Here is a 20,347-nt window from a genome sequence, read left to right as displayed (position 1 = left end):
ATATGTGATAGGTAAGTTAAGGTAAACATGAAAGAAAACATTTGAAAATAGTTTAAATTAAAGAAATAAACCAACAGTAAAAATGACCATAACTTGACATTTTGAAATGAAAAGTAAATCAAGGGAATTATTCTGGCTGGTTTCCTTCCTTTTTGAATAGTTAAACACTTAAAAAATTATCTTATTATGATCATGGAATTATAGAATTTTGTGACATAAGTAAAATGAAAATTAATAAGTCAAAATGTTGACCTACTTCTTGGGTTGTAGATGGTGGTCTTTTTGGTATAACCTCACATGGTGGAATGGGCAAGGGAGTTCTCTGGGATCTCTTTTGTAACAGTAGTAATCCCAATTATGAGGGAACCCTCATGACCTAATCATCTCCCAAAGGCCTGACTTCCAAGTACCATAACATTGGATATTAGATTTCAACATTTGTATTTTAGGAGAACTCAAACATTCAGTTTAAAGTAGTATCCATCAGTTTCCTATGTGTGACATTTATTGTCTTAATGTTCTACCTTTACAACGCTGGTGATGTAAGAATTTTCCATGGGAATTTCTCAAAATTGGAATTTTTGCATGAAGCCAGAAGTTACTATTCACATAGTGGCTACAACAGGTTGCAACCCATACACTTTTTTTTAGATCCTTTTGGCAGATTTGATGGGAATACAAAAAGGACCCACATAGATAATTCACAGACAAAAAAAAAAAAAAAAAAAAGAAAGAAAGAAAAGAAAAGGACCCAAATGCATATGATAAAAATTACTGTGTTAGTAATCACAGAAATGCAAATTATAATTTTTTTGCTTATCAAGTTGATAGATATTTTTCAAAGATAATTTGAAGTCTTGGTGAGCACTCGATAAAATATATACCCTCAGTGATTGCTAGAGAGAAGAAAAAATATCCTTTGACCTGGTCATTTTATTGATATTAAATTGTTCCAAGAAAATAATCATAGATGTGTACTATAATTTATACACAATGATGTATACTGTAGTTTTATTTATTTATGAGTGAAAAATAGAAATACCTAAGTATTTAATAACCTAAGTATTAAGTGGAAGGTAAAATAAACAATTTATGGTACAATCATATAATGGTACATTATGCCACTATTCAAAAATGTACCTTTTATATGTCCATGTACGTGATCCCTTAGGTGATCCTTAGATCCCACAAAAATGTCACAGGAGCTCTTCCCCCAGGGCTCACAGATGTAGTTATCGACACTAGACAGGGTCACTGTGTAAGTAAGAAGGACCAATACTTTGCAACTTGCATTGAATTGGTTGAGAAGTTTGCTTTTTGGTCCTTGAAACTTCATCAGATGTCACTGCCATTTAGAGATGTAAGTAAATAATCAATAAATTAATCGATGAATGTTTATCTCAGAATGCTAATGCAACATCATATCTGAAAAACTGAAGCCTGTGGCACCAGGAAACTAAACAGAGTCCTCTCTTTTATATGATCTACTAAGGTGCAGAATCAGGAGATGGGCTTTAAAATAATTAATTTGAATTAAGTAATGAAAAAAGTTCACTCTTTTACTTGTTTATTCTAATTCATCTGATTTTGAATTCATGAAACTGTCCATGAAGGTTTATGCTTACATCAGGTAAGTCAGTTAGAGAAAGAGATAAAAATAAACCCCGAGCATATCATCAACTAATCAAAGATCAGTTGTCCTGCCTTCCCAGTTTTGTTAAATCCATATATCTCTAAGGCTGATGAGGCCAAATAGGTATAAACCATAGAATCATAGAACTAGAAAGACTTCACAGAATGTCTCACTCAATCATCATCTTTTACAGGTGAAGGAACAGAGGTGAAGAGCCCTGTACAAGATCACACAAAAATCTGACAGCAATCAATATGAGAATTCTGATCTTCTGACTTCTGAGCTACTCTCCTTGCACTACAGCGTATTGTTTTTCGATGAGAAATGTCTCACTTGATCTGTTTCATTTATGTATCTAGTCACTGAATGTCTCCATTGACCATAGCAAATGAGTCTGGGTGACAATTATAGTAAATAACGTGTTCTCTAAAGATGCCATCTTTCTGTGCAATGTATTTTTATGCACTCTGCTAGGTCACTTTCATTTTGAACATTATAAAACACCTTTTAGAGTTAATTCTAAAGGACTTAAAGATCATCATTTTTCAACATGACCTGTGCCATCCAAATCCTGACATATTTAAATAATATTTTGTAGAAGAGAAGTGACTTTTTCCAGCTGAAACACAAAGTCTTTTTCACAGTTATCAAATGTTGGTTAAATGGTATTTTTATAGCCTGTGTGAGAGATCATAAATATACACAAAGCTAAGACACATCCAGGTAGTAAATCAGCCATGTCTCAAACAATCTAAAAATATTTTTATGGAGGGAGGGAAGATATAAGAATACAATGTGTTGGAGTAGGTTTGGTCAGGATGGTGGAGTAGGTGAATGCTGTGCTCACCTCCTCTCAGGAATACATCAAAGTTACAACTAAACCACAAAACAACCTTCATTGAGAATCGCCTGAAATATTGCCAAGCTGAAGCTCTACAACTAAGGACATACAGAAGAAGCCACCTCAAGCCTGGTAGGAGGGGCAGAGACACAGAACAAGCTGGACCCACACCCACATGTGACCATTAAAAATCAGGAGGGATATCTCAGAGGCAGAAATACCTCCTGGAGGAGCAAGGTGTCCCAGCCAGGCTTCTGGTGCCGGGAAGAGAAGTCCCCATAATTTCTGGCTATGAAAACCAGAGGAGATTGTGACTGAGTGAGACAGAGGGTGGCTGGAGTCCCAGATGCTCCTCTTAAAGGGACCATGCAAGAACTTACTCACTGATGGAATCACTGGTTCTGAGCTCCAGTGCTGGGGCAGAAACTGGAGAGGCAGCAAGGACATACGAGGGAGATCTAAGGCGTCTGGTTTCAGGGTGAGGGTGGAGGGGCTGATTTTTCCTGGACAGAGGAGCTGGTGGAAGCCATTGTTTTCTTGTAGAGCCCTTCCTCTTCTCAGCATGCAGACACAGGCAGCCACCAAATCTGAGTCTCCATTAAGCTGGTTAATGCCATTTGTTCACCAAACCCTGGTGATTCTGAGACCCTGCCCCACCTAACTTTTGGGCATATCCAAGCCATTTCCAGTGTCTTTTTCATACAAATTACCTGCCTTGGCTCATGCTACAGAATTTCCTAGAGTCTCTCAAAGGTTTATGGAACCCAGACAAGCAGCATCTGGCTTGAGCATGTCCCATAATTCTGGCTGAGCAGCCCTAAGCCTGGCGCTAGTGGCAGCCAGCCTTGGTTCACGGCTTGGCCTCTCGAGGCACCTCCAACCATGGCACGGGTGGCAGCCATCAGCAGATTGCTTTGTGGCTCTTTCCAGGTGGCCCTGGGTGGGACACAGGCTGCAGCTGAACTTGACCTACTGCAGGTCTCCTCCCAGGTGGCCCTGGGGCTAGTGCACACAGTGGTCAGATTTGAGATGAGCTGGAGCATCACCCAGCCCCCTCCATGGATGACATACCTAAGGAGTGGATTGAGCAGGCACCAGAGCCCTGCTGAGGCAGATTCTGCTCTGTAGGCTCAGCCCTTGCACCACAACTTCTCCACTGTAGTGACGGCCAGTCCTCACAACAAATGAACCCAAGGGTCAATTTCTTCCACTGATGAGCAAACAGCAACCAAGGCTCAACTACAGCAGGAGAGCACACACAACTCACAGAAGAGGCTCACCTGGAGTGACCAGGAAGACTGCACCATTGAGTCTGACAGCACACCTACTAGATAAGGCCACTCTGTTAAAACAGAGAGATATAGCAGCCTTACCTAATAGAGGGAGGAAGCCAAAATGGGGAGACAAAGAAACATGTCCCAAATAGAAGAAAAAAGCTTGAGATAAATCACAAAACAAAATGGAGACAAGCAATCTACCAGATGCAGAGTTCCAAACACTGGTTATAAGGATGCTCAGTGATCTCAGGAAGAACTTCAACAAAGAGATAGGAAACATAAAAAATGGAGATAGAAAACATAAAAAAGAACCAGTCAGAAATAAAGAATACAATAACAGAAATGAAGAATACATTACAGAGAATCAACAGTAAATTAAAGGAAGGAAAGGATTGAATCAGCGATTTGGAAGATAAGATAGAAGAAAACACCCAATCAGAACAGCAAAAAGAAAAAAAAATCCAAAAGAATGAGGATAGTTTAAGGGGCCTCTGGGACAACATCAAGCGTAACAACATTCACATCATAGAGGTACCAGAGAGAGAGCAAGGAATTGAAAACCTATTTGAAGAAATAATGACTGAAAACTTCCCAACCTGGTGAGGGAAATAGATATACAAGCCCAGAAAGCTCTCAGTGTCCCAAACAAGAAGAACCCAAGACACATCCTAATTAAAATGCCAAAGGTTAAAGACAAAGAGAGCATCTTAAAAGCAGCAAGAGAAAAGCAGTTAGTTACCTACAAGGGAGCTCCCATAAGCCTATCAGCTGATTTCTTAACAGAAATTTTGCAGGCCAGAAGGGATTGGCACAAAATATTCAAAGTGATGAAAAGCAAGGGCCTACAACCAAGATTAATCTACCCAGAAAAGCTATCATTTAGAATTGAAGGACAGATAAAGAGCTTCCCAGACAAGAAAAAGCTAAAGGAATTCATCACCACCGAACCAGTATTATAAGGAATAGAGGGACTTAAAGATAAAAAATATGAATAATAAAATGGCAATAAGTATATATCTATCAATAATTACTTTCAATGCAAATGGATTAAATTCTCAAATCAAAAGATAGGGTGGCTGAATGGATAAGAAAACGAGAACCTTCTATGTGCCGCCTACAAGATACTCACTTCAGATTGAAAGGTACACACAGACTGAAAGTAAAGGAATGGGGAAAAGGTATTTTATGAAAATTGAAACAAACAAACAAACAAACAAACAAAGCTGAGGTAGACTTTAAAACAAAGGCAAAGAAGGACCCAGTAATCCCACTCCTAGGTGTTTATCCAAAGAAACTCAAAATGCTACTTCGAGGGGATATGTGCATCCATACTTTCATTGCAACATTGTTTACAATGGCCAAATGTGGAGGCAGACTGGATGTCTATCAATGGATGAATGGATAAAGAGGAGGCGGTACATATATACAATGGAATATTGCTCCGCCAGGGAAGGGAGTGGGTTCTAGACGTCTGCAGTGGCATGGCTGGACCTGGAGGGTATTGTGCTGAGTGAAGTATGTCAGAGAGAGAAAGACAGGTGCAACGTGATTTCACTTACATGTGGAATCTAAAGAACAGAATGAACAAACAAAACAGAAACCAACTTGTAGATACAGAGGACAGTTTGATGGTTGCCAGATGGGAAGAGGTTTGAGGGTAAGTGAAAAAGGGAGAGGGAATAAGAAGTACAAATTGGTTGTTACACAGTAATCATGGGTAGTAGGGTATAGCATAAGGAATATAGTCAATAACATTGTAATAACCATGTAAGGTGTCAGATGGCTACTAGATTTATTAAGGTGCTAGATAGGAGGGGGTTTGGGGGGCAGGGTGAAAAAGTTAAAGGGATTAAGGACAATTTGGTAGTTACAAAATAGTCATGGGGATGTAAAATAAAGCATAGAGAATATAGTCAATAATATGGTAATAACTATGTATAGTGACAGTGACAAGTGAGTACTACACCAGTCAGGGGGATCACTTCTTAAAATATAAATGTGTATCTATTGTGCTGTATACCTGAAATTAATATAAAATAATATTTATTGTCAAAATAAGTAAAGTGGGGAAAAATGGGCCAAAGACTTTAACAGACACCTCATCAAAGAACAATCCCATTTACAATTGCATCCAAAAAAAAAAAATCCTTAGGAATATATTTAGCTAAGGAAGTAAAAGCCCTGTACGCAGAAAATTATAAAACATTGAAGAGAGAAATTAAAGAAGATAAAAATAAATGAAAACATATACCATGCTCATGTATAGGAAGCATTAATATAGTTAAAATGTCCATACTACTCAAAGCAGTCTGTATAGATTCAATACAATCCCTATCAAAATACCAATGGCATTTTTCACAGAACTAGGACAATTTATCCTAAAAATTTATATGGAACCATAAAAGAACCTGAATAGCCACAGCAATGCTTCAGTAGCTTTTGCCTGGAGGCCCAGGTTCACTGGGGCCTCCAACCATGGGGCCCCGAATATTTCACCATTTTTCTCCTACACCTCTGTTTTTGTCGTCCCTCCAGCAGAGTCATCAGGGTCACCCCCATATCCCTGACTCCCTCTACATTAATGAATCCTCTTTCTTTGAGGCCTTTTGGGGCTTTCACCACCTTTGCCTCAGCCCCTATCAGGACTGGGACTCCCTAGAGACCCTGTCCCTTAGATTCTCCCTCAGACAGGTTCCCTCCCTCCAGGTCTGGGCCATTTATACCCTCATTACTGTTCTCTTCAAACAGAGTCACTTCTACAAAGATCCTGCCATCAATTTCCGGGATGCCCAGAGTAGGGGCCTGCATCCATTCTCCCTGAGACAGCCCATCGTCGGCCATGCTTTATATAGGTCTCCGATCACTGGGGTAGGCAAGCACTCACTTGGGGTCTGGGTCAGGCAGCCCAGATAAGCATAACTAGTCCTGGTAACCCATGGCCTCCTGTCGTGCGGGAGACCCTGCTCGCTGCGCCATTTGTCATGTGCGGAGGCCTTCTCGCCGCGCCATCTTTCAGGCGGGGCGGCCTGCGGGGTCTCTGTTCCCGCTCCCCACACAAGAACGTAGGATATGGTGAGGCCGAAAAGGAACACCCATGGAGCCATAGGTAGGGGAGTCATACCACTATGGTCTCACTGGAGGCTGGGCCCACCGGACGCGTGACCTGCCGTCCGCCTTTCCGCTAACCGACCGACCTACGGCTCTCCTCCACTCTCTCGACTGTTCCTCTCTCTCGGCTCTCCTCTTCCGCTCTCCTCAGCTCTCCTCGGCCCTCCGTAGTTGCAGCAGTTATACCAGCGGCCAATTGGCTAACCGGCCACAGCCTACGGCCATTCACCACCCATGCCAGTACCCCTTCACGTGAGGCCGAGAGCCTGTAAACTACTCTCTGGGGCTCTGTCCCCACACCTCCCCACCATCTATCTCCTGGTCATGCAGCGGGTTAGACCCATGGGACTAGAGGATGCTCTAGGCAGAGTGGTGGGAGAAAAGAGCAATAAAGGGACACGTTTTTCCTCTTCTTCCTCTCTTTCAGAATGGGCAATCAGCCCCCAACTGCCTACACCTCCCTGAAATGTATCCTAAGACATTGGGATAAATTTCATCCCCAGACCCTGAAGAAATGACGTATAATGTTCTTTTGCTCTGAAGCATGGCCCCAATACAAATTAGAAGATGGGGAGACCTGGCCTCCTGAGGGAAATATCAACTACAATATCATAATACAGTTAGACCTATTCTGTAGATGGGAAGGTAAATGGTCTGAAATTCCATATGTTCAGGATTGTTTTGCCCTGAGGGAGGGTCCAAACTTATGCAAAAAAATGTAAAATTGACCCAGCCTTAGTCTCATGCCCTCCTCCACTGAAGATTTCTTCTCCAGACGGAACACTTTCCCCCTCTCTTGAGGACAGGGTATAGAAACAAAATACCTGCCCAGAGGTCTCTCCTCAGTCCTCTCACCCTGTCCCTCCCTCTGCAGGGCTGACTTGTCTCTCAGCACCCTCTATCTGTCCTCCTTACCCTGGACCACCTGCCTGCAGCCACCCCGCCCACAGGGCAAATGTCTTGCCATTACAAGAGATGCCAGGAGAACTCAGCCCAGTCTGGGTTGAGGTCCCTTTCTCCCTACAAGACCTCAAACATATAAAGGGAGACTTAGGAAAGTTTTTAGATGATCCAGACAAATACATAGAGGCTTTTCAAAACTTAACTCAAGTTTTTTGAACTCTCATGGAAAGACACCGTGTTAATCCTTAATCTGACACTTACCAGCTCTGAAAAACAAGTGGCTCTACAGGCTACCGAGCCATTCGGGGATGATCAATTTCTAGTATACCATGATGAAAAGACAAGATGGGATCCCGTCAGGGAGCCCTTCCCCACAGGAAAGCAGGCAGTACCCACCAATGGTCCCCAATGGGACCCTGATACCGCCATGGGAAACTGGCAGAGGAAACACTTTCTGGCATGCATTTTGGAGGGCTTAAGAAAGACCCATGCAAAGCCCCTCAATTATTTCAAACTCTACCATCAGTCAGGGGTTAGACGAAAATCCCTCAGCCTTTCTAGAGAGGCTCAGGGAGGCCCTGATCAAGCACACCCCTATCAGGCCAGACACCATGGAAGGAGAGATAATCCTTAGAGACAAGTTTGTAACTCAGGCTGCCCCAGATAGCTGCAGAAAGCTGCAAAAATTAGCTATGGGGCCCGAGGGCACATAGAACAGTTGCTTAATGTGGCCAACACTGTGTTTTATAATCGGGACCAGGAGGAGGCACTGAATAGAGAAAAAAAAGATCAAAAAGAAAACAGAGATGCTTGTGGCAGCCCTTCAGGCCACTGCCCCACAGGAGACCAAGAAAAAAACTTTACTGTTATCCATGTGGATGGTCTGAACACTGGAAAACAGAGTGCCCCTACAGACTAGGGACAACACGAAATCCACCCTGACCATGCCCCATCTGTAAAGGAGACCACTAGAAATCAGAGTGTCGACCAGCTGTGCCCCGCCAGACTTCCACACAAGACTGAGGGGCTCTTAACAATGGCTCCCACGTCCCATAGGGACCCCTGAGCCCTGGTTACTTCTAGAAATAGAGGGAAAGCCTGTTGACTTCCTCCTAGATACAGGAGCCACTTTCTCCATCCTCTTTTCTAACTCAGGGACACTCTCAAATCTCTGTGTCACCATCTGTGGGGTAACCAGAAAGTAAGTCACCAAATATTTCTCACAACTCCTAGACTGTTTGTGGGGTGACCTACTGTTTTCTCATTCCTTCTTGGTTGTACTGGAGAGTCCTACTCCCCTGCTGGGAAGAGAGCTCATAACAAAACTAGGGACCATAGTCCTTCTGGCCCCTTTACAAATTTCCAGCTGCCTCCCCATAATAGAAACAGACAGGGCCTAAGCCCTTTTGAGACACTGTATGGTAGACCTTTCCTAACAAATTACCTACTCATAGACCATGAAACCATAGAATTAACCTAACATGTCACCTCTCTAGCCCTATTCCAACAGGTCATCCAACAGGTATCGGCATCACAACCCAGAGAAAAAGGTAGCCCCCTGGTTTCTCCAGGGGATAAAGTTCTTATTAAAACCCTTCCCTCTTTATCTCCTAGTCTAGACCCAGTCTGGAAAGAGCCCTACACGGTAATCCTCTCTACTCCCGTGGCTGTAAAGAAAGATACTGGAATTTGACTCCTGGATCCACCATTCCCAGATAAAGCAGTGGAATCCGGGAGAACCGGCCTCACCTGTGTGTCCAGAGTCTGTGAGCCCTTCAACAGAGCCACTCAATCACTCCTGTGAACCTTTAGAAGATCTAAAGCTTCTCTTCAAAACGGCTGCCAATAAATCAGATAAGCTATGAAAAATAACATCATTTATAAGTCTCAACTTTTAATTCTTTTAACGGTCCTCCCAAAAGAATTTTCAGGTAGTTCTACACCCTTCCAAAGGGATAAGAATGTTTGGGTTTACTTAGCCAAACATGTAATGAATGTGTCTAATTTCTGTCTCACCAGAGGCACCTACGTAGAACAAACCTTTACCTCCTGCCGAATAGGAGTTTGCCCCCCTTTATACCATATTTAAAAAACCATACTATCTTTCAGTTTATTAATAAGCCCATTTCTTACTCTGACATCTATAATTGCGAACCCATCAGTTCCCTCAAAGACAGAAGCATGTTTTCCTTAAAAGTAATAGCTGTAACCCTGGCAGAAAAATGTGTCAAATTCACTGGTTGTTCCAACAACTGTTTTAATCTTTCAGCCAGTATCAGCTGAAACTGCAGCTCCATCACCTCTGTAAATTATGCTAATGCACGTGTCAAATTACCTGCTGGATGGTTTCTCATTTGTGGAAAAACTATTTACTCCTATGTTCCAGCTTACAGCACAGGGGGACCTTGCTCTCTCGGGAGGTTAACTGTCTTTTTACCTCAAAAATCTCATCAGGCTCATCAGGCTAGACACCGCAGGGAACTTACTCTAGCCTCCAGTTGTAACAGTGATGTACATTTGTTCAGCCCAGCTGAATATGTATCATTATTTCCTTTTGTAGTACCAGCTATGACTATTGCCTTAAATACAGAGATTAACCAAATAGCCTGCTCTGTGGCAAAGGCCCTAAACGCTACTTCACAGGCTATCCATGCCATTGGACAGGAGTTAGGACAAACCAGAGAAGCAGTTCTTGAAAACAGAGCTGCCATAGATTATTTACTCTTGAGACATAACCATGGATGTGAAGAATGTAAAGGATTATGTTGTTTTAATCTCTCTGACAACTCAGTTAATTGAAGACAAAGTTAAACAGATTCATGACATAGTGTCCAATATTATACGGAGAGAAGGGCTTTTTGGCCTTAATCTCTCCTCCCTTACTTCCTGACTTCCCAGCCTGATGGGACTAAAAGAGATATTTCTCATTTTTCTCTTATTCATTTTTCTCGGGATTACATCATGCTGTTGCCTACAATGTCTCTCAGCTTGCAGATCACCTGCTGGCTGACTGCCACGGTTCAAGCATCTACAACAACTGGGCCATAGGATGGAGACCACCCAGCTCCAGATGGTCCTGAATATAAAATCTCACCAAAATTCACCCATCTACTGTGGACCGCTGGACCGCCCTCTGACCCACTAGACCGCTGCCAGCCCATACTCTGCCCCTTGTCAGCAGGAAGCAGCCAGAGTGGTCTTCGCCCCCTTCCCCTAATGGCAGTTAGTGTTACGTCTTCAGAGGGGGTATTGAGAGGAAAGTCATAGGCAGTTAGGGACAGGACCGCGGTGGAGGGCATCAAGACCCAGAAAAGTGGTGTCAAAGTGAGGTGGGAAAACCGTGGGCAGTCAGGGACATGCGATGGAGGACCTCACCTCAAAGCCAAAGAGAACAGTGACTAACAGAAAAAATGTAGAAAACGGAATTAGACGGGAGGGGCTATCGCATCAGACTGTAGAGTCAGCCAAGATACCAGCCCAGGTGCAGGAAGGGGGGCGGGAGGTGGGGGTCCAACCGGCTCCTGGTAAACAACTTAAAGATTACGGATCCAAGGATATATAGTCTCCGGCTAAGCTTAGCCTGCGAGGTATTCCGTTCGGATCCCCCTTTCTTCGGAGAGCTGTACTCTTGTGCTTTTCGCTTTTGCAATAAAACTGTATATGGTGCGTCAATTTACCTCTCTGGTCTGCGTTCTCATTCTTGGAGCGCGTGAGGCCACGAACTCCGGGCACCTGACACAGGAATCCTATATCAATACATTCTCAGTAAGTGGTGTCTACTATTTTTATCATTGTTTTTATTTGTGCAATTGTTCATATTCAAACTACTAGATTTTAAATTCCTTGAGTAAAAGCACTATATTTTATTTTCAGCATATGCTGGAAGTTGACACATAATAAATAATAAAAGTTTGTTGAATTAGTTTATTCTTAATCGAAAGAACTTGCTCTTAATGTCTATTTGCAGAGAAGAACTGGTCATTTCAACTCAGATGTAGAATATCACTGCTTTCCTGTGTCAGGATCAAAGATACATTTGTTTTCAAACTAAAATAAAGTCAAGCAAAACATTGACAAATAAAAACTATACTTAATTTTCTAATTAAGTAAAGACAGCCCCAACTAGTGTATCATAGTGTGGACGGAAAAGGGGCTACAGTTTAAACATGACAAACTCAGGAAACTGAAAATAACCACATAAGATGGCATGAACATAAAAAAAATTATAACTAAGATGGGCCATGGCAGGAAGTCACACCTTTAGCTTGAAGCTTACTTCATAAAGTCAATCTTCACCTTAAGTGAACCTGTCTATTGTCTTTTTGCACCTAAGATGACATCCTTAGAATGTCAGTAATCCCTTTTTCTGGACCAGAACAGGGAAACTACAGAATCCCTCATTATGATTCTTGTGCCTTGATTAACATCTCTGTGTGAACTATTAACTATCCTGTACCCACCTTTGAGAGAGAAGTACCTGTCTCTCCAATTTACTTTCATCCAATCCCAGAGATTTCCCCGCTTTGCTTTCTCCCACCCCCTTAATCTACCACCAGTGGATTTCATGTACCCCTCCTCCTTTGAGTCTATGTATAAAATAAACTGCAAACTGCCATTTTGCGCAGCATTTCCTCAATCCGTTGAAATTTTGCTTCCCAGCAATTGTCGTCAGTTTGGCTCAAATAAACTCTTATAAGCTTCCTCTTAGTCTGGATGTTTTTTCGTCGACAGTAGTTACTGAGACTATAGGTGCCTCTTCACTGTATCCTTGGTTAATAACAATCAGTCATTTCATTGGAGAAATGTCCAAAGAAATAGTGTGGTGTTGGGCAATGTAACACATAACCATTTTGGGGATTCCCTTTTTCCCATGTCCCTTATGTCCATATTCCAGAGATTAAGTCTAGTCATTTCGAAATACTGTAGGAAATAGATTTATAGTTATGCAATTTAAGAGCTACAAGGGATCTTAGCCATCATGCTTCATTTTGCAGGTAACTGAGATAAAAAATGACAAAGGACTAAAGCTCACACAGTTAGTGAGAAACGATTTTTGCAATAGAGTCAAAACTATTGTTTCTATTAAAAAGAAAAACTCTTGAAGGGAAACCAGAAAATATAAAAATAATCTGATGAAACCATTATGGAAACAAAACAAAATGAAAAAACTACCCCTACTAGTACTGAAATCTTAGAAAGAGTAAAATATGAAAAAATGGAAAATACGACAAATAAAAATAAGGAGCATGAATAAACCAACAAATAAAATGTGAAATCACAATAGCAGAATATTAAAAACAAAGGGATGGGAAGAAATTGGGGGTTGGTTCTTTAGAATGCATATGGAGGACTCAATTTGAGGCAATGGGCATTATGCCTCCTTTTAAATTGCCTTTTTCTTTTTTTTTCCCCCAAACAGGTCTGGTGCTAATCCTGCTGTCTTTCTTGTATTTGAAAACCAAATCAAACGCTGAACAGTGTATCACACACTTGGATAAACTGGTGTTGATCAGGTTCCCTAGCATGGCTTCCTCTTTCCTTTGCTTAACCTTTTTTCTCTTAATCCTTTCCGATCTGAGCCTACCGATTTTTAAATTTCTAAGCAATTAATTTTTTGGCTGGAGTACGTAATCCACAGGTGTGGATGACTGACAGCCCGCTGATAGACTCCATCTGTTGGCAGCTGATAGTGGCCTCCTGGGGGCTCCTGGGTGCTGTCTTCACACTCACAAAAGACAGCAGCCTAATCTGTTTGCAGGCAAGCAGAAAAAGGCCTGCAGCTCACATTGTTATTCAATAGGAACAATCAGTTACAGACAGCACATTTAGGGGCACAGTGGGGAAGCTTTGGGAGGGGGGCACAGTTCCCACTGTGAGTCATGGTTCCTACAACATGCCCACAGTATTTTTCCCTCTTTGTTAAAAAAAAAAAAAAAGAAAAAGAAAGAAAGAAAGAAAGAAAGAAAGAAAGAAAGAAAGAAAGAAAGAAAGAAAGAAAGAAAGAAAGAGAGAGAAAGGAAGAAAGGAAGAGAAAAGAAAAAAGAAAGGACGGGATGGGAGACAGGAATTTTATGGCAATTCTAAGGGGAGAAATTGTAATTTCTGACTGTCCTTGGCTTCACACTTTTTAGAAGAAAGATGAGGAAAGGGATAGTTACAATAATTCTAATTTAGTTATGATGTAAATAGATGAATACAGAAATGGCAGGGCTAGAGTCAGAGCCTCTGGAAAGACTTGGTTGAACTGTGACTTCTTGGAATGTAAGTAACAGATTTGGTGATCTATTAAGGTGACACAGGTGACACTTAAACAGAAAGATGAATTTGGCATGCATTTAGGGTGGCTGAGGTGGGGATAAAATTAAAATCGCTTTCATTGTAAAATAGATGTTCCATAGGCTATGAAGGTGCAGGGCAAAGGTTTTCAACTCAGAAAGTTTTTTAAAAAACATTTTTTTAAATTATGTATAGTTAGTAAATATTTCAGATTTAGGCAAATGGTTCAAGTGCCAATATTTGGGGGAAATATGTGAAGACTTAAAAAGCAAGAATTTTGTGCCTTTCTTGTCTCATTAGTTTGTTCCTTCAGACATCATTTAGGGACAATTTAGCCTCATCTGAAGGTACTACCCCACCCTTGCCAAAAGAAGCAATAATACTGAAGCAGTCAGTTCTACTTTGATGTATGAAGTTGGATTAAAAAAAATGCATTCTTTAATGTATGAAATTGAATTTTTCCCCTTTCTTCAATTTCTTCTCCTTGTTCTCTCACACACCCTCTCTCTCTCTCTCCCTTCCTTCCTCCCTCCCTCCTCCCTTTTCTTTGGAACTAAGTAAATGTAAGTCCTCTTACAAGAGACAAGCACATCCGGGACCTTTTTGAATCCATGCTTCTGGTGACAATTGGTCCCAATGGACACCTCAGACCCTATAGTGTCACTGGGGACCCACTGACAGGCATCCAATCCCCTCCTTCAGTGGTTTTATCTACTTCAGAAGACAATCTATATGGAGATTTGAGAATCTCTAATGGGAAGGAATTTAAATACATATCTGCTAATAATCATATCAAATGAGTTGTTAAACCCTTTCATAGCTGACGGTTACAAGATGAACATATTTCAATAAATCTTTCTTTTCTACTTTTAGACTCAGGACTAACCATCTACTGGAAAGAAGCAGAGGTGATACAAACAAAACAAATCTGTATCTAAACAGCACCAACATTTCTGGACTATAAGTGATAAAAACAGATTCAAGATTCAATCAGATACTTTCTTCCTAGGGAGTAGGATGGTGGGGGGAGGGTGCAGATAGTTTGGGCCACATGGCACTAAATAATTAATTTGTATTTAAAATGTATTATTTGCATGATATACATACATTTTCATGGTCATGATAATTGACACGACTCAGGTGTCTGGAAATCCTGCTTTTAAAAATCTTTATGACTCAATTTGATTTTTGATTGTCCAATTCTGTTCTTTCAGAGATTATAATCTAGCCACTTCTGAGATGTTTTTTCTCTCCAATTCAGCAATTTCTCTGTCAATCCGTCTTTTCATCATATTTTGTTCTCCATTCTATACTCCAATCCAAGGTCTAACTTCACAATTCTCAAATACAGTCAGGTGAGTCCTGTCCTTTTCCCACCTTTTCCTGGAGGGTGGAGAGAGAAGGAAAGAGAGAGGCATCTGGGGAAATGTACGTATGCATCAGTGTGCAGGCACTACCCATAGTCTCATGTCTTTCACTATAGATGGTGATTGCTTTGGCTAAGACTTCACCCTGATCTCAGCTTTAAGGTCCTTGAGGAAACCCAAAGTTATCAGGGGTCCCAACACTGCCCCATAACCCCTTCACCAACATCTCTGTGCGATGGCAACTACCAGAGAAGGAACTGGAGAGACAATAGTTCTCGCAACTTGTAAAACAGTTTCCCTCCTGTCTTCTGCCCCCACAAAAATTTGAGGAGGTTAGGTGGAACAAATTTATTCTCCCATAAAATCTCCCTCCTTTGTTTCAGGTTTTATTGTCTCATGACCAAAGTGTCTCTTTACAAAGCTAAAGAGTATAGAACAGTCTATACAATTGTGGGAGTTCTTTGGTTTAGCTGCCGATAGGAGAAGTGTCCACACATCCAGGCAAACAGGAAAAAGCACACCACCCCATGTTGCATCAGAATATGTAGCAGTGTTAATACGTGCTTGTGAGGATTAAAAGCATGAGGTCCCACATTATAATAAAATATATTAATATGTATTTCAGATAATATATATATAAATATATAAATAATAAAAATAAATATATATAATAATATAAATAAACTTTATAATCTAAATTCAAAAAGTAGAATAAAAAATACAAGAACAATGGAAAAACCAGGCAGATCTGTTTAGAGATGTAATTTAAATGTAGATTTTTATAAAGTTATAACGAAAACTAAACACATAAGTTATTACATAGCTTTGTACACAGAGTATTTATGGTTTGCTCATATTTGGAAGAGAATCAGCCTGTTTAGGATTACTACCACACACGTTGTCTGGAACATTCAAAAACTCCCTGTATTAAAGCAACAGTGTGGGAAAGGTACTGAAAGGAGAGGCCTGATATGGTCCCAAGGAGATGACACTATAAAACAAACAAACAAACACTACCCTGAAGCAGGTGGGAACATGGGAGGGGTCAGGAAAGGAAATAAATAAAGGATTTTTTCTGTTTTTTCAAAAATATCTAAGTCCAAGCTTGATGTTTGAAAATTTCTGGAGACACTGGCTTTCCCGTTTACTTGAGTTGGGTTGGTGATGGCAATAAAATACGTCACTAAAGAATTCCCCCTGAGAAAAGGCAGCAGCAACGTCTGGGCACCGAGTAACCCATCTTTGGATTGGAGCCACCAGATCAGACTGAGGCTCAGATCTCTTCTGTGCTCTTCCCACAGCCCCCGAGTTGGCGCTAGAGAGTATAGTGTGGTGTTGATATTTGCATAATTTTCTGCAGAATTAATATCTTAGTGTAAATTATTTTCCTCTTCTACATTATTTGAGATCATTTTCTAAATATCTAAATTTGTAGAAACACAGAAAAGAATTCTCAATAAATATCCGTTGTCTTAGCTTGGGCTGCTATCACAAATTGCCAGAGATTGGGTGGCTTAAGCAACAAGCATTTCTCACTGTTCTGGAGGGAAGCTGAGAAAACCAAGATTAAGATGCTGGCGGATTCAATTCTGGTGAGAACCCGCTTCCTGGTTTGCAGATGGATGACTTTTTTAAGTACCCTCACATCGTAGAGAGAGAGAAAGCCGTCTCTCCTGTGTCGTCTTATAAAGGCACTAATCCCATCCATGCGGGCTCCACCCTCAGACCTGATCACATTCCAAAAACTCCGCCTCCTAATAACATCACCTTAGGAGTGAGGATTTCAGCACATGAATTTTGGGAGGACACAAACACCCGCTGACAACTTTTAACATCTTTGGACTTCGCTTTCCTTGTCTATCAAATGATATCTCTGCTGTCTGAGATGATACTCTGAGGTTAATTTTGTTTAGCAATGAAAAGAATCATAGATTCCAAGCCTAAAAGAAATCAGTATGATTGCAATTATCTATAGGGGTGCGTGTGTGTGTTTCTCTCCCTAGACTGTGAACTTCATTAAAACACAGGCAATGTGTCTTTCATATTATATTCCAATTACTAGACAAATTTTGGTTGTTTGGTGAATGTTTGTTGAATGAATAAATGAAGAATAAATGGCTCTATAATAAATCAGAGACTAGGTATAACAGAAATTAGATGATGGGCCTATGGAGAAACTAGTGTATCCTATTGCACTTTTACATTTAGTTTTCATGGGAACCCTATTGGTATAAAAATGTATGCTACTTCCTTAGAGTCTGGTGAGGAATAGAGACAAGGTTCAAGTTACTGAGCAAAGGTTTTCTGTGAGCTTTCTTTAGCCTTTTTTCAAATCTTAAACAAACAAACAAACAAACAAACAAAACAAAAACTGAAATGCCTGAATCTACTATGTTTTATCAATTAGCACACTAGTTTTGACTAGTAAAAAAATCTTGGAATACCCAGGGACAAAATTCTGAGCGTGAACAAAGCTTCTAAGCATATATTTGCAGTGATGTAAATAGAGCTGTGGGAGGCTGGACAGAGTCTGTACTGGGCACAGAGCATTTTAGGAAGTTGCTTGGCTAAATAAACCTCTGGTATTAATTTCTTGTACCACCCCCCACCTTTCTCCTTTTTAGTGTTTGTTGCAAGTCAAAAATATAGCTAAAGGAGCATTTTTGTTTCAATGTTTCATTGAACTGGTTTAATTGATTCTTATTCCTAAGGTCACATTCAACCAGAGCAGTAGATGTGCCTTTTCACTTCATAAATGTATGATAAATTTATCTTCTTTTATGATGTACCTTGCACATATGCTCCATTTTGCTGTGAGAGTAAATGGTTAAATGTCTTCCAGTTTGCATTGCCACCCAGGGTTAGAAAGAAAACAAGTTATTCATCATCAAAATTTCCCATGAGGCATGACAGAGGGTGTTTTGCTTTTAAATAGATTTCTGTAGCAAAGTGCATAGTCATTTTAAAGCCAATGACGTATTTTGAGAATTATTTATTTCCTGTCAGCCTCTACCTTTAGATTTCATATTTCCTTCCAGTTCATGACAGATAAGTGCAAATTGACTCAATGCTGCCCCCAAGTGTCATTTCGAATCACGGGCACAGAAGGAAAATGAAACAAAGAGCCACTTGGCCTAAAAAAGAAACGTATTATCAAAATCCACAGTATATCTTGAAATGTTCTTCCTGTTGCTAGTGAAGGAAAATACTTTATGAAATGAAATGAACTCAACAAATCTCTTTGGACAGTCTCCTCTATGCAACATCTATGCTATGTGTAGAGGATACCAAGAAATAGAACACGATCCAAATTTAAAGGCTTTTAAGCAAATTAGAAAGACAAGAGTGGATTCAACGTTAAATAAAAGACAACTAATAGAAGTCACCAGAATGTATGAGATGAATTGTTAAAATAATGGTATAACGATCTAATCTGTGCAGCTGACTTTTTAGAATACAATACACAACACCATTTTTTCCAGGCATTGTGCTAAATCCTTTACATTCATTATCTCATTCAATCTGCACAATAGCTCTGTGAAGAAGGTAATAGTGTATCTTTTCATTTCTTTCCTGAATGAAACGGAGACTTTTTGTTGAGAGCAAGGTCACCCAGCAATAACATGGCAGAGCTGGGACCCAGCTCAGGTCTCCCTGACAAGAAAGCCGTTGTTCTTACCTGGGATGTTTAGGGTCACAGGATGCTAGGAAAGGGAATCATCACAAAAGGAGAGGTGGCTCCATGAGGTTTTCCAAAGAAGTGGGATTTCAGTGCCTCTTCAAGTTCACATAAAATTCAGAAAGCTTTTAAAAAATGAAGCGAAGAGTCAGGAAGGAAACGGCTTTTAAAATGAAGCCAGCAACCCTGCTTAATTTGGTCATGGGAGTCAGTCATTTCTGTGAGCCTGGATTTGAATCCTAGTTCAGCCACTTACTCAATTTGTGACTTGGGCAAACTTTTTTTTTTTTTTTTTTTTAGTTCAGGTGTACAAAACAATGTAATAGTTAGACATTTATATCCCTCACAAAGGGATAACTCCCCAACCCCAATCTACTACCCCTCTGACATCGTATATAACTGTTACAGTTCCACTGACCCTATTCTTAATGCTGTACTCCACATCCTGTGACTATATATATATATATATATATATATATATATATATATAAAATTATAGTTGATATTCATTATTGTTCAGCTTCAGCTTCAGGTGTACAGTGCAGTAATCAGGCATCTACATCATCCCTGAAGTGGTCTCCCTAATAAGACAAGTGTCCATCAGATACCCTATAAAATCCTTACAACATTATTGATTATATTCCCCAAACTGTTTTTCATATCCCCATGGCAATCTTGTGGTTACCGACTGGGCTTTCAAATCCCCTCACCGTCTCCCTCATTCCCACCCCACCTCCCATCTAGCAACCCTCAGTTTTTCCTCTATATCTGAGACCGTTTCTGATTAGTTTGTTCAATAGCCACAACAATCTTGAGAAATAAGAACAAAGTGGGAGGTATCACGATACCGGACATCAAATCATACTACAAAACTATAGTAATCAAAACAGCATGGTAGTGGCATAACAACAGACACATAGAGCAATGGAACAGAATAGAGAGCCCCAAAATAAATTCATGGCTATATAGTTATTTAATCTACGACAATGGAAGCAAGACTTTACATTGGGGTAAAGACAGCCTGTTCAATAAATGGTGCTGGGAAACCCGGACAGACACATGCAAAAAAACGAAACTGGACCACCTCGTTACATCATATACAAGAATAAATTCAAAATGGATTAAAGACTTAAATGTAAGATCTGAAACCATAAATCTCCTAGAAGAAAATATTGGGCAAACTTCTTCAACCCAGTTTCCTCCTCCTTCAAGTGAGGATATAATAATACCCATCCGTTCTATGCATAAGATGTATGAGAAGTG

The sequence above is a fragment of the Rhinolophus sinicus genome, linkage group LG02 (assembly GCF_036562045.2).
Source record: "Rhinolophus sinicus isolate RSC01 linkage group LG02, ASM3656204v1, whole genome shotgun sequence".
Lineage (NCBI taxonomy): Eukaryota > Metazoa > Chordata > Mammalia > Chiroptera > Rhinolophidae > Rhinolophus > Rhinolophus sinicus.
Note: the sequence above shows the minus strand (reverse complement) of the source record.